The sequence below is a fragment of the Saimiri boliviensis genome, chromosome 1, assembly GCF_048565385.1.
Source record: "Saimiri boliviensis isolate mSaiBol1 chromosome 1, mSaiBol1.pri, whole genome shotgun sequence".
In the NCBI taxonomy this organism is placed as follows: Eukaryota; Metazoa; Chordata; class Mammalia; order Primates; family Cebidae; genus Saimiri; species Saimiri boliviensis.
In genome coordinates, this window is record NC_133449.1 from 219,934,860 (window position 1) to 219,947,350 (window position 12,491).

Here is a 12,491-nt window from a genome sequence, read left to right on the forward strand (position 1 = left end):
TGCAGTGGCATGATCTCAGCTCAATGCAACCTCTGCCTCTGAGGTTCAAGTGATTCTCCTGCCTCAGCCTCCCGAGTAGCTGGGACTACAGGAATATGCCACCACATCTGGCTAATTTTTATAGTTTTAGTAGAGACAGGGTTTACTGTGTTATCCAGGACAGTCTCAATCTCCTAACCTCGTGATCCGCCTGCCTCGGCCTCCCAAAGTGCTGGGATTACAAGTGTGAACCATCACACCTGGCCCTAAAAATAAATTTAAAGGTATAAATAAAGGATGTTATGAGCATTCTAATGGATATAATGTTTAACTGAAAAATGAATTTTGAAAGCAAATGTATAAACTTAACTATGTGAAACTTTACATATATGAGAAAAATAACATTTAAATATAGTTCATTAAATGTAGTTAGTTATTTCTATATGGTAGAATAAAAATTTTATTTTATTGTCTCTCTCTCTCTCTCTCTATATATATATATATATACATTTCTGTACTTTCTGAATGTTATGCAGTATATGTTTGGTACTCTTACATACCCAGAAACAAGTATTTGTACAAGTAAAACAAATAAATCCCTAGGCAAATATTTTTTACAGTTACAATGATATATAAATAAGTATACAATAAATATAATTTATTAGGGTAAATTTTTTTACCCTGGTTTTTCCTCTTATTCTAACATCTTCCTATCATGAAATATTTATTCTGTGTTCCCAGGCACCTAGCACTTGCTAGAGGCAAGCCTGAATAAGTCCCTATCCTCAAGGTGTTGACAAGAAGAGATCATCTCACCAGTAACATCCATGAAGGTATAAGAGATGTACACATGTTTGTGATGATTTATTAATAAATTCAAAATGACAGCTAATATTTCAGAGTGGATCATTATGCCCATTAGTAGACATAGAGGAAATTCATGAAAAGTTTAACATTTTGAAGTAATAGATGACTGGAAGCTAACATTTTCTCCAAGAAAATAAAATACCTAAACTTTTCAGTTACTATAAAGTTTTAGTTAGGTAGTTCAGAAGTCTTCATATTAGGTAGAGCAAGGAATTTTACTAGTTGTCAGCGAATAAAAAATGAGCAATTAATATTTTCCATAAAATGAGAAGGATTGCCACCTCCACCTGTTATCTGAAAACCTCCTTTCTTCACATGGCTTTACTTGTGAAGTCAGCTGGAGTGTGCTAAGCCATGCCTAAACTAGTTGACTGATTATTTCAAATCTCACCAGTTATTGGCCAACATGATCCCAGAATATCAGTTACAGCATGAAATTTAATATAATATGAAAATTTACCATCCTCAAAGAAGTTTTAAAAAGCCAAGTGAAAGGAAAGATCTGAATTGTATTCTGAAACGAAGTTGTATGCTCCATCACTCCCTGCAGTCTTGGTGAGGGTGGGGTCATGTTGCTTTGGTTTCATGCTCTATTCTCTGTGTGTCTAGCACATAGTGGGCTTCCTTTCAGAAAGTGCTAAAAAAAATGAGAGAATTGCATTGTAATGAGACTTTAAAGTATAAATTAATAATAAGAGTAAAATTAACTTTCCAATTAAAATATGAATAACTGTGAAAGCATATAGATGCATTAGGGGTTTCTCATTTTCTACCACATTCAGGATCTGATAAAAAGGATTCTGGAGTCTTTCTTTTGTCACTCCTCATCACTATGTATGTAGGACATGCACAGTCATATAATCCTCTAGAGTAAAAGAAGGGAGTTATCTTTGGGTGTGAGGAGTCAGGGCAATAATTGTCACATTAATAGATAAATATTTATGGACGTAGGATTTTGACATATAACATTCTTTCAAACTCAGTATTTCAAATACATAATTAGTAAACGTTCTTTATAGAAAATTGGAAAGTGTGAAAATTAGAGAAATGAGTACCTACCCCATTCTCCAGTACTCATGAGCAGCTACTTGGATAATTTGATGAATGCACTCTCCATTTTTAAGCATTCCCCCAGCAAAGAGATCTGTGTTTTTAAGATCTTCATATTAAGGAGATCTCAGGAAAACACCTGTCACTTTGTGATTCAGTTTTGTCCTTTATAAATTCCTTATTTCATATTCAGAAGCATTTGAAACATTTATATTAACTGTCTGGGTTTTTTTTCTACCTCTCCTAACAGACGCATAAGCTGTGTTTCTCATTTGATTAGCAGCTAGAAGTTATACCTAATCCCCAAAATAGAAGTAATCATAATGTACAATGTTTTATGGCAGTTCTCCCTCATTCTAGATAAGGGTTATCTATTATCTTTAAAATGGGAAAAATAATAACTCCAAAGTTTTATTATGAGACAAATAAATTGATACATGTGAAGAAATTAGAGTTATGACAAGCATATAGCATGAATTCAGCAAATACTGGCTATAATTATTGTTGTTATTTCTTTTCCATGTACTCTGTGATTATGTTAGAGAGGACCAATGCAAAGAAAGGAGGAAAAATGAGGGCCACATCAATAGCAACCAAAAGAAACACAGCAAAGCAGAAGAGCTGTGCTACTTCCACTATACTTTTATCAGAGTGTAAGGGAAAAATGATTGCATACAGACATCAAGAAACAAGCCCTAATTGTGAGTATGCATGGAAGGACTGGGCTCTAAGACTACATGGTATTTTAAAATATTATGTGAATGCAACATAACAAATTATCTTAATAAATATTGTAAAACCTCTCAAGATAATTCTCTCTCATGTTCATTGTGTAACCAAAGTTAATATTTGCTATTCAACTGAAGAGTGAAATAAATAACTTCATGGAATTTGTAGTATCTTAATTAATCTAATTTCATCCATAAAATATATGAGTCAACTTGGCAAGGATCAAATGCAATTTTATTTATCAATTTAAAATTTAAAAATCCAGTTGACTATTTTTAAATTGTATAAGAGTAAAAAGAAACAAAAAAGGAATTATTGCTTTCAAAGGCATCCTTTCTGCTTTTCCTACTCAAAAATGGCTCTGATTAAAATTTTTAGCTTTGGCAAGCAGTTACCCAAAAATATGATCAAATGATAAATAGATGAGAGATTCATGACTAAAACTCAGCTTACTGCTGTGCTTTCTAAGTAATATTTTTCAACCAAATTTGAGTAATTATTGTTACAATGCAGACTGATGTGACTAATATTTGAGTTGCCTACTAAAAACACAAAGTGAGGGAAATGCTCATATTATAGGAATCCAGTAGACAAAGAAAAATTTACAATTAAATTTCTTGAAATTTTTTCTATTGAACATACTGTCATAGGTTGGGTTTCCCAGGAAGCAGAATCAAAGGCAGAGGTGGAGGATGTTTATTAAGGGGAACTCTTGAGGTCAATAACTGCGAACGGGAAAGAAAGAGGCAGAGAGAAGCTGAAGTGCATCACAGACCCAAGGCATTCTTACTGGGAGCTCTGGAGTGGAAATGGCCCTTCAGTGTTCCCTCAGGTGGGCAAAAATGGCCAAGTTTTTATACTCACACCCTCGTCAGTCATGGATGTTGGCTTTCCCTACAAAAAACGTGGCCTTGGATGAGGTGACTCTGCTTAGCTGAGGCAATTTCTAGAAGGAGCTGACAGCTAAAGGTTACCTGCTAATAACATACCCAGCATCTGGACAACAGTACTTTTTTGGAAGATGACCTGGGTAAAATCTCATGATCTGGGCAAAATGTCTACCACATACTCTATTATGTTTATGCAGACAAGTAGCACAGTTTAAGAGGAAACCTTCAAAGAAAGTTTTATAACCTTTTCCCCCGACTCTCCTCTCTCCTACTTGATTTCATCAAGTTTCTTCATAATCGCCCTGGATACCAAACTTTTGTGTCACTTCTTTCAGGAAGCCTTCACCACACAAGAAGACTTGGGCATACTACTACTTTTCTTTCTTTCTTTATAATTCTGGTGGATACATAGCAGGTGTATATATTTATGGACATTAGCTGTTTTGATACAGGCATGCAATGTGACAGAAACACATCATAGAGAATGAGGAATCCATCCTCTCAGGCATTTATCATTTGATTTACAAACAATCCAATGACACTCTCTAAGTTATTTTAAAATTTACAATTAAGTTATTATTGACTAAAATTTTGTTTTTGAATTGTCTTTTAATGTATCAGTTTTCCTCATAGAAGAGCTCCTTTAAAGTAGGGATTATGCTTTGATCATCTTTATATTCTATTATCTACCACAGAGTCTGCATTATAATAGTCACTCAATTAAATACCTAGTGATGAGTGAATTTTTCTTACGTCTTTTAGCCCCATCATCTTAATCCCTCCTAATCATTCCCATATAACAGAATTAATGCCCATTCCCATACAGAAGAATTAATTCTTCTCACAATTTATAAACTCTGTTTTTGTTTTTGTTTTATTGCATCTTAGGTTCTGGGGTACATGTTCAGATCATGCAGGATTATTTCATAGGTACATACATGGCAATGTGGTTTGCTGCCTCCATCCCCCCATCAGCTATATCTGCCATTTCTCCCCATGTTATCCCTCCATCCCTCCTCAACCTCCTGACCCCTCGCTGTCCCTCCCTTAGCCACCCCCGACAGACCCCAGTGTGTGATGCTCCCCTCCCTGTGTCCATGTGTTCTCATTGTTCAACACTCACCTATGAGTGAGAATATACAGCGTTTGATTTTCTGTTCTTGTGTCAGTTTGCTGAGAATGATGGTTTCCAGGTTCACAGTGTGTTACTTAGGCCTGACTTAAACAATAGTCATTAAACAAATGAAATATTGACTTAATAGCTCTGGATGTGACAATAATGTAGTCTGTATACAAGAAACTACATGATTTGAAAATTCATCATACTACTAGAGGCTTCAATAAATCTCAGAAAAATTGACATTGAAATTTCAATATTAAGTATTAAAGCATTTTATTACTTATGAACATTTGTCACAAATTATACCAATTCAATACTTATATTGTTTTATCTGTAGAAATGTCTGCATTCCTATTTTCATCATCACAAAGCCTACACCTATACAGACAACAAACATTTTTGGACAGCCGGATAGTTGTATGGTTTAAATGCAATACATAACTCAATCTTAATAATTGTGTAAAGTGTGTATTATTTTTATCTCCATTTTATAAACAAAAAATCAGGCTTCAGTGATTTTAGAAAGTTATCCATGTATACATCTAATGCATGTCAAAACTAGGATTCAAACTGTTTTATCAGATTTCGGAAAATACATTTTTACTACCAGAGCCAACTACCAGTACTTAGAAATATATAGATATTTAGACTTGTTTATTATATTTACATGCACATATTTTTATCCTCAAATTTTTTACATAAATTATGGTTTAAAATTTAATTAAAATCCTGATAAATACATGTTGTAAGAAAGATAACTTGAACATTGCATTTTCCAAAGACAGTTGAAACTCCTGTACCGTATGGTACTCCTCTGTAATGTGACCTTGTCACTCCCTGATCAAGTTGTAGAGTCTCCCTCTAGAATCTGTGCTGGCCTTAATGCTCTCCTGAAATCAATAAAATGAGGCTGGAAGGATGCCCTATGACTACTGAGGCTAGGTCAGAAGGAACCCTGTAGCTTCTTCCTTAGTCTCATGGACAGCTCGCCCTTTGGATATTTCCTTTCCAGCTACTTTCTTTTAGATCTCATATATCATTTTTAATTTTAATTCAGGAGATATAGGTGCAGGTTTGTTACATGGATATTTTGCATGATAGTAAGGTTTTGGGCTTCTAGTCTATTCATCACCTAAATAGTAAACACTATATCCAGTGAGTAATTTTTCAACCCTTATCTCCCTCCAACACACCCCGCTTTGAAATACCCAGTGTTTGTTATTCTACCCTCTATGTCCATGTGTGTCCATTGTTTAGCTCCCACTTATAGGTGAGAACATGTGATATTTGACTTTCTGTTTCTTAGTTATTTCAGTAGATAATGGCCTTCAGTTTCAACTGTGTTGTTACAAAAGACGTAATTTTATTCTTTTTATGGCTGTAGAGTATTCCATGATGTTTATATACTACATTTTCTTCATCCAATCATTTTGTTGATGAACACTTAGATTGTGGATACTGCTGTCATAAACATACAAGTGCAGATGTCTTTTTGAGATAATGATTTCCTTTGGGTAGATACACAGTAATGGAATTGCTGGGTGGAAGAGTAGTTCAATTTTTAGTTATTTGAGAAATCTCCATACTGTTTTCCACAAGGGTTGCACTAATTTACATTCCTACCCACAGTGTATAAGCGTTCCATTTTCTCCATGTCCTCACCAACATATGTGGCTTTTTAACTTTTTAATAATAACCATTCTGACTGGTGTGATATGTGGTTTTTATTTTCATTTCTCTGATAATTAGTGATGTTGGGCATTTTTTCATGTTTGTTGGCCACCTGCATTTCTTCTTTTGAGAAGTGTTTATCCATTCCTTTGCTTTTTAATGGGGCATTTTTTTTCTTCTTGAGTTGTTTTGAGTTTCTTGTACCTTCTGGTTATTAGTCCTGTGTCAGACGCATAGTTTGCAAATATTTTCTCCCATTTTGTAAATTGTCTGTTTACTGTGTTGATTAATTTTTTTTTCTGTGCAGAAGCCCTTTAATTAAGTCCTGTTTGTCTATTTTTCTTTCTGTTGCATTTGCTTTTGAGGTCTTGGTCATAAAATCTTTGCTTTTATGCAACAGTCTGGAAGAGTATTTTCTAGGTTTTCTTGAAAGATTTTTATAGTTTCAGGTTTTACATATACTTCTTTATTCATCTTGAGATTTATATATGGTAGATATATATCATCTTAATATTTATCTATGGTAGAACATAAGGGTCCAGTTTCATTTTTGTACATATGGCTATTTAATTTTTTTAGTACCATTTACTGAATAGAGTGTCCTTTCTCTACTGCATATTATTGTTGAATATTTGAAGATCACTTCGTTGTCGGTACCCACTCTTCACTTTTTGAAAGGCTCAAACTACATGAAGAGGTCACAAGTTACACTCTATAGATAGTCAAAGCTGATCTCAGGCTTAGAGTTATTCCTACCAGGCAGCATTTATGTGTGTGAACCAGCCTCTAGGCCATTGCACACTCCGGCAACACTGGTAATCTCAACCGTTTGAGTTTTCTCAATTAATGCTCCAGACACAACTGAGAATAGAATAAGCCATATCCACTCTGTCTTGTCCTGACCCATGGATTGTTTGAGCATAATAAAATGTTCTTGTTTTATTGTGGTGAAATTTGGGTGATTTTATTTTTTTACAGTGCATATGTCAGACATCTTAAAACTAGTAGCTTTACCTTCTATTACTCAAGCCTCAGTGAACTACCTAATTCTACCTGCCTAAAAACAAATGGTAAAAGGTACAAGTTCTGAAATATTCCACAAAATACTATTTTAATGCATACTTACTACACACTAGTCTGATTCTTAAATGCATAAATTCCAAAATTATTTAAATTAATAATGGAAGATGAGACACAATGATTAAGTAAGTCAAATTACTGTATCAGATATTGACAGTGTTGAATAATCTCTCCATTTCCCACTCCCAGGTCCTCAGAATGGGAGATATAACAACTTTAGGATTAAAAGTTTTATTTATCGTTTTTGCTAACTACCTACCTGGCTAGTGCCTTTTACTGCTTTGTAGATATGGCAATGCAGACACAAAATCTATGAAACTTGATTTAATTCAGATTTATGACAACATAAATAATAGTACTCAACAGCTCCTGTTTAAATAAAACCTAAATAATTTATGATGAGCACAAACAGACTTTCTAGTCAATTAACTGTTACTAGAAAGAGGAAAATTCTTCTCATCAATATTTCTCTATTTGTGCTACCATTTTTTTTCCTATCATATAAGCAAATCTAGTCATAGACAATGTAGCCAAGTAGATAAAAGTTATAGGTTATAATCTCTAGCTTCTAATGTCTTTCTTATGGGCAAAATATGAATAGATTTTATTCCCACTTTTATTCAAATTAATTTAGTAGAATAAATGCATTGAATGCTGAGGAAAAGGGAAGAAGCTAAATAAAACTCCTAGGACTAATTTTTGACAATCCAACCCTTCATATATATCATTCTCTGAAATATGTTTGTCCATAAGTGTTTTCAGTGTTATCAAATTCAACAATTGTGATTTTTTTTCTATATTCGATGAATACTTGGATTTTGCCTTTCCTTCCACAGCCAGAATGTATTATATACATCTGTGTGAATGCATATGTGTGAATAATTGTGCAAACCATATCATGCAGTAGGTAATGTATCTATATTTTTAGAATTTTGCAAAACATAGTGAAATAAATATTAAAAATCAGAACTGAAAATATCACAAACCTAACATTAAGGTTTATTTTATTAATTTTTTTAAAGTGAATGGAACACTTGTTAATGTCAACATTTTTGTTATTATTTAGTTGTGTAGCCCAATGCAAAAGGACAACTTTAAATATATATTTCTTCAAATGGTGAACTAATCATCATTTAAATGTAATTTACCTTTGCTTTATATGGCTTCTTGGTTCTCAGAAAAGGCTAAAATGAAATTCTTGATGCATCCATTGCTTTTTTTGCTGCAAAAAAAGTCATATTAATAAGAACCTTAAACTGATAGGAAATATGTCAAGCCCTGTATGTAGTTAACATTCAAATTAAAAGGACAATTTGCCAATTGATCTGCCATCAGAATGAGAGAAAAGAGGCTGTGGGGGGACAGGGGGAGAGGCAGAAAGAGAGAGAGAGAGAGACTGAGAGAGAGAAGAGGCAGGAGAAAACCCAGGTCTGGAAACAAATTTGTCTCTTAAATGCTCACTTTCAAGTGTGTCTGGTTTCTAGCACAGTTTGTATCAGAAGGGATCAATTTTTTCCCCTTTTCCCTGTTCTACTTTTGCACTGGTATTGTCTGAATCCCAGAGTGAGCAGCAATACATCATCTTGCTTCAACATCTGCTAGAGCCCTGTCTCCTCCTAATCTGCCCAGATCCCCAAAGCCTTTTCCACCTGCTATAGCGCCAAATGCTCATTATAGCATACAGCTATGCCCTTCATTGTCCTTTCTACCAGATCCTCAAGGTTAACGTGGAACAATGACTATTATTAAGTGGGGGCTTCAGGAATATAAAAGCAGACTGGGCAAGGAGAGAGGGGGTGGGGCAGTGGAAGCATTGGGTAGAATGCCAGGAGAGCTGGCAGGAAAGAGCTGCTAGAAAGCTGTGGCCAATTTTCCAGTCGAAACATGAGTCACTGAACAGAGATGCCCTAGACATAAATAGCTTCCCTGTTCATTGCCCAGGACAAGCAGAGACCACACCCTTCAGTGGTTTTGTGTCAGGGTACTTTTGGGTATGACTTTGAGTGCAGAAAGGGAGATAAAAACGGCCAATTTGAGAAGCCTGGCAAGTCTAGAAGCTGTGTTTACGGCCCGGCCAACTGTAAATTGTAAGCAATTGGAAGTTGTTCTACGTCTTTTTTTTAAACTTCAAATCACCAACCTGTTCCTTCCACTTGCATCATCACACCAACCACCCAATGGAAAATTTGAGGCGCATTAGATTAGACTGCATAGAAAACAATGGAATTCAGAATCTCTCTGACTGTATTCATTTAGATGATCATAGAATCAGGATTATTTTTAAAGGAATCTAATGGTTGGGGAAGGCAGCTTTAATTCAGATTTCCTGTCTTTGGCAGCTGTGTACCTCACTCCCAGATGCCATACTTGGTGCAATTTCCTTTTAGTTTTGTAGGAGATATTTTAAGAAGTGAAACACTGTTTCCTCAGTGACATTCGTAGGGATGATCTACATAAACCACATGAATGTCAGCTGGCCTCTAGCAGCATTGGCCGGCTCTGCCCTGGACATCCTCTCCTGTTAACGGACCCCTGGGCAATGTCTCCAGCGGGATCAAGTCACTTCCTGTTGCCTTCACCTCCTGAAAGTAGTATAAAACCACGGGTTCCCTCTAAGGCCACCTAGTAAAATTTTACTTGCTTTCACCACTCAGAAACCCAAGGAAGTGTGTTACTATCCAATAGCCACACAATGTGCTGATCTAAACAAAACACAGGCCATCTAGCTCAATCAGTGTTCTAGGCAACACACTGGAGGGGCTAAACAAGATCTCATTAATACAATCGGTTAAGTGTATTACAGCCTGGGCTTGATAAAGTCAGAGTTTGTTTACTTACTTCACTAAGGACCACACACCTAAACTGTCAGACTTAACACTCTGAAGAGTGTTCTAGTTCTCTTTTCTATCTTAATTCAAGTTTGAAAGTTACAACTAAATTTATAATTTTTTAATTGTAATTAGGAAATAAGAGGAACACTGTGAGGAATAAATATTCTTCCCTTCCATTTGGGTTCATCAAAATACTAGATCTTCGTTGTGGGTTTGTGTGAAGGTAGAAAAGTAACAAGAGTTTAGCTAAATGGTGAACATTTCAGGAACATATTCTTAAAAGTTTAATATTTAAACCTTGTCCTAGACATTTCGTATGTGTTTGCCTACATTTTAAGTTTGAGAAGAAGTAAGTAAATGCTAATAAAAAGTATTCTATGTGCCTGCAGCTTTATATAAAAGCCAAAAAAAAAATTAGGACAAAATAGTTTTTACTGATGTAAATCTTAATAGAGCATATGGCTGCTTTAAAGCATGGTCCTAGCTCTTTCGTAGGCTTGCATTGTAATTGCTATTTCATTGTAATATTGGGAAAGTTTCATGTTACCTGCCTGACTTTATTTTTACCTTACAGTAGGAGGGTAGCAATGCTATTTCACCTTCCTCAGAAGGTTGTTTGAGGATAAATGAGAAAGATTGGGAAGGTGAACGTGCCTGGAACATAGTGAGAGGTCAATCCATTTCAACTGGTATTGTTCCTAATCTATTCTATTGGAAGACATTTGCAGGACATTTTAAGTTTCCAAAAGACTGCATTTCTTTTCTTCTTCATTCCTTTTTTCCTCTGATTTATGATATTTTATTACTACATATTTTTATTAGTTCATAAACCTAAATTCTATTTTAATCACTTATTACTATATTTCTATTCAAACCTTAGTAAGAGTAGAATTCTGTTTTACTTGTTTCACGAGTTTCATAATCTTGAATTAGATGATATTTAGATGGTACAACTATAAATACTGCAAATTAGGAGAAAAAATTATCAATGACTGAGTCTTAGTCAGTATGGCCTGCCATAACCAAACATCATAGGTCTACTGGTTTGAACAACAGGAAATTTCTCAAAGTTCTGAATGCTGAAAGTTCAGGATCAGGGTGACAGCATAGTCAGATTATGGTGAACACCCACTTCTTGGCTTGCAGATGTCCAGCTTTTTGCTGTGTCCTCTCAGGGTAGGAGAGCAAGTTCCCTGATGTCTTTTCCTGCAAGGGCACTAATCCACTATGAGAACTCCACCTTTATGAGCTCATCTGCAGCAAATGACCTTCCAATGGCCCCATCTTGAAATAAAATCATTTTGGGGTAAGAACTGCAACATATACATTTGGGAGGATACAATTCAGTCTGTATCAGACTGTTATCTCAAAATCTGTGACCTGATATCATCAGCTTAATGGCAAGGTTTTCAGTAGAACCAATAAACTTTGATGACAAAGATTTCAAGTTGTCAGACATATTGACATTACAGCTGCAGCTTTGGAGCTAGTTAGTTCTACACGTTATTATTATTATTATTTTGAGATGGAGTTTTACTCTTTTCACCCAGGCTAGAGTGCAATGATGTGCTCTTAGCTCACTGCAACCTCCGCCTCCTGGGTTCAGGCAATTCTGCTTCAGCCTCCCAAGTAGCTGGAATTACAGGCACCTGCCACCGTCCAGCTAATTTTTGTATTTTTAGTAGAGATGGGGGTTTTACCTTGTTGGTCAGGCTGATCTTGAACTCCTAACCTCAGGTGATCCACCCATATCAGCCTCCCAAAGTGCTGGGATTACAGGTGTGAGCCACTGCACCAGGCCCTCTATACATTATTTTAACCAAATTCTTCTTTATTCCTAAAAAGTTTTTTCAGGTAACCACTTCAATCAACTGTTACGCACAATTACAAGTTTCACACAAATTTTGACCCCGTCTCCCCACTGTTTGCTCCTTCCATCCATCTATCCATCCATCCATCCATCCATCCTTCCTTCCTTCCTTCCTTCCTTCCTCTCTTCTTTCTCTTTCAGCACTTTTGACCTATCTACCCATTGCCTCACTCCTCACCTAGTATTTACCTTGTCCTACTCAGCCTTAATCAGGACAGTCCCTACATTTCCCTTCAGCATCTGAAAATCTTGCATTTGAGCGAAACCTCTTATAATAGTTCTCTGGTTGCTTCCTGTCAGAACTATCTGCATGAATCTCACCAAAGCATATGGGATTTCTTGAACACTTCTTCTTTCCTCCTTCCAGAAAAGTCAACTTTCCTGACACTTTCTCTCTAGATTCT

General features: G+C 35.6%; 1 long non-coding RNA gene across 1 annotated transcript in view; it reads right to left on the reverse strand.

Moving 5' to 3' along the window:
- Positions 1–595: 595 nt before the first annotated feature.
- The window catches only part of LOC141580829 (uncharacterized), a 57,422-nt gene continuing 45,526 nt past the window's right edge, over positions 596–12,491 (reverse strand). Inside the window, exon 5 of the long non-coding RNA XR_012513194.1 lies at positions 596–1,483. This is a non-coding gene — a long non-coding RNA (uncharacterized LOC141580829). The remainder of the gene's footprint in view (positions 1,484–12,491) is intronic.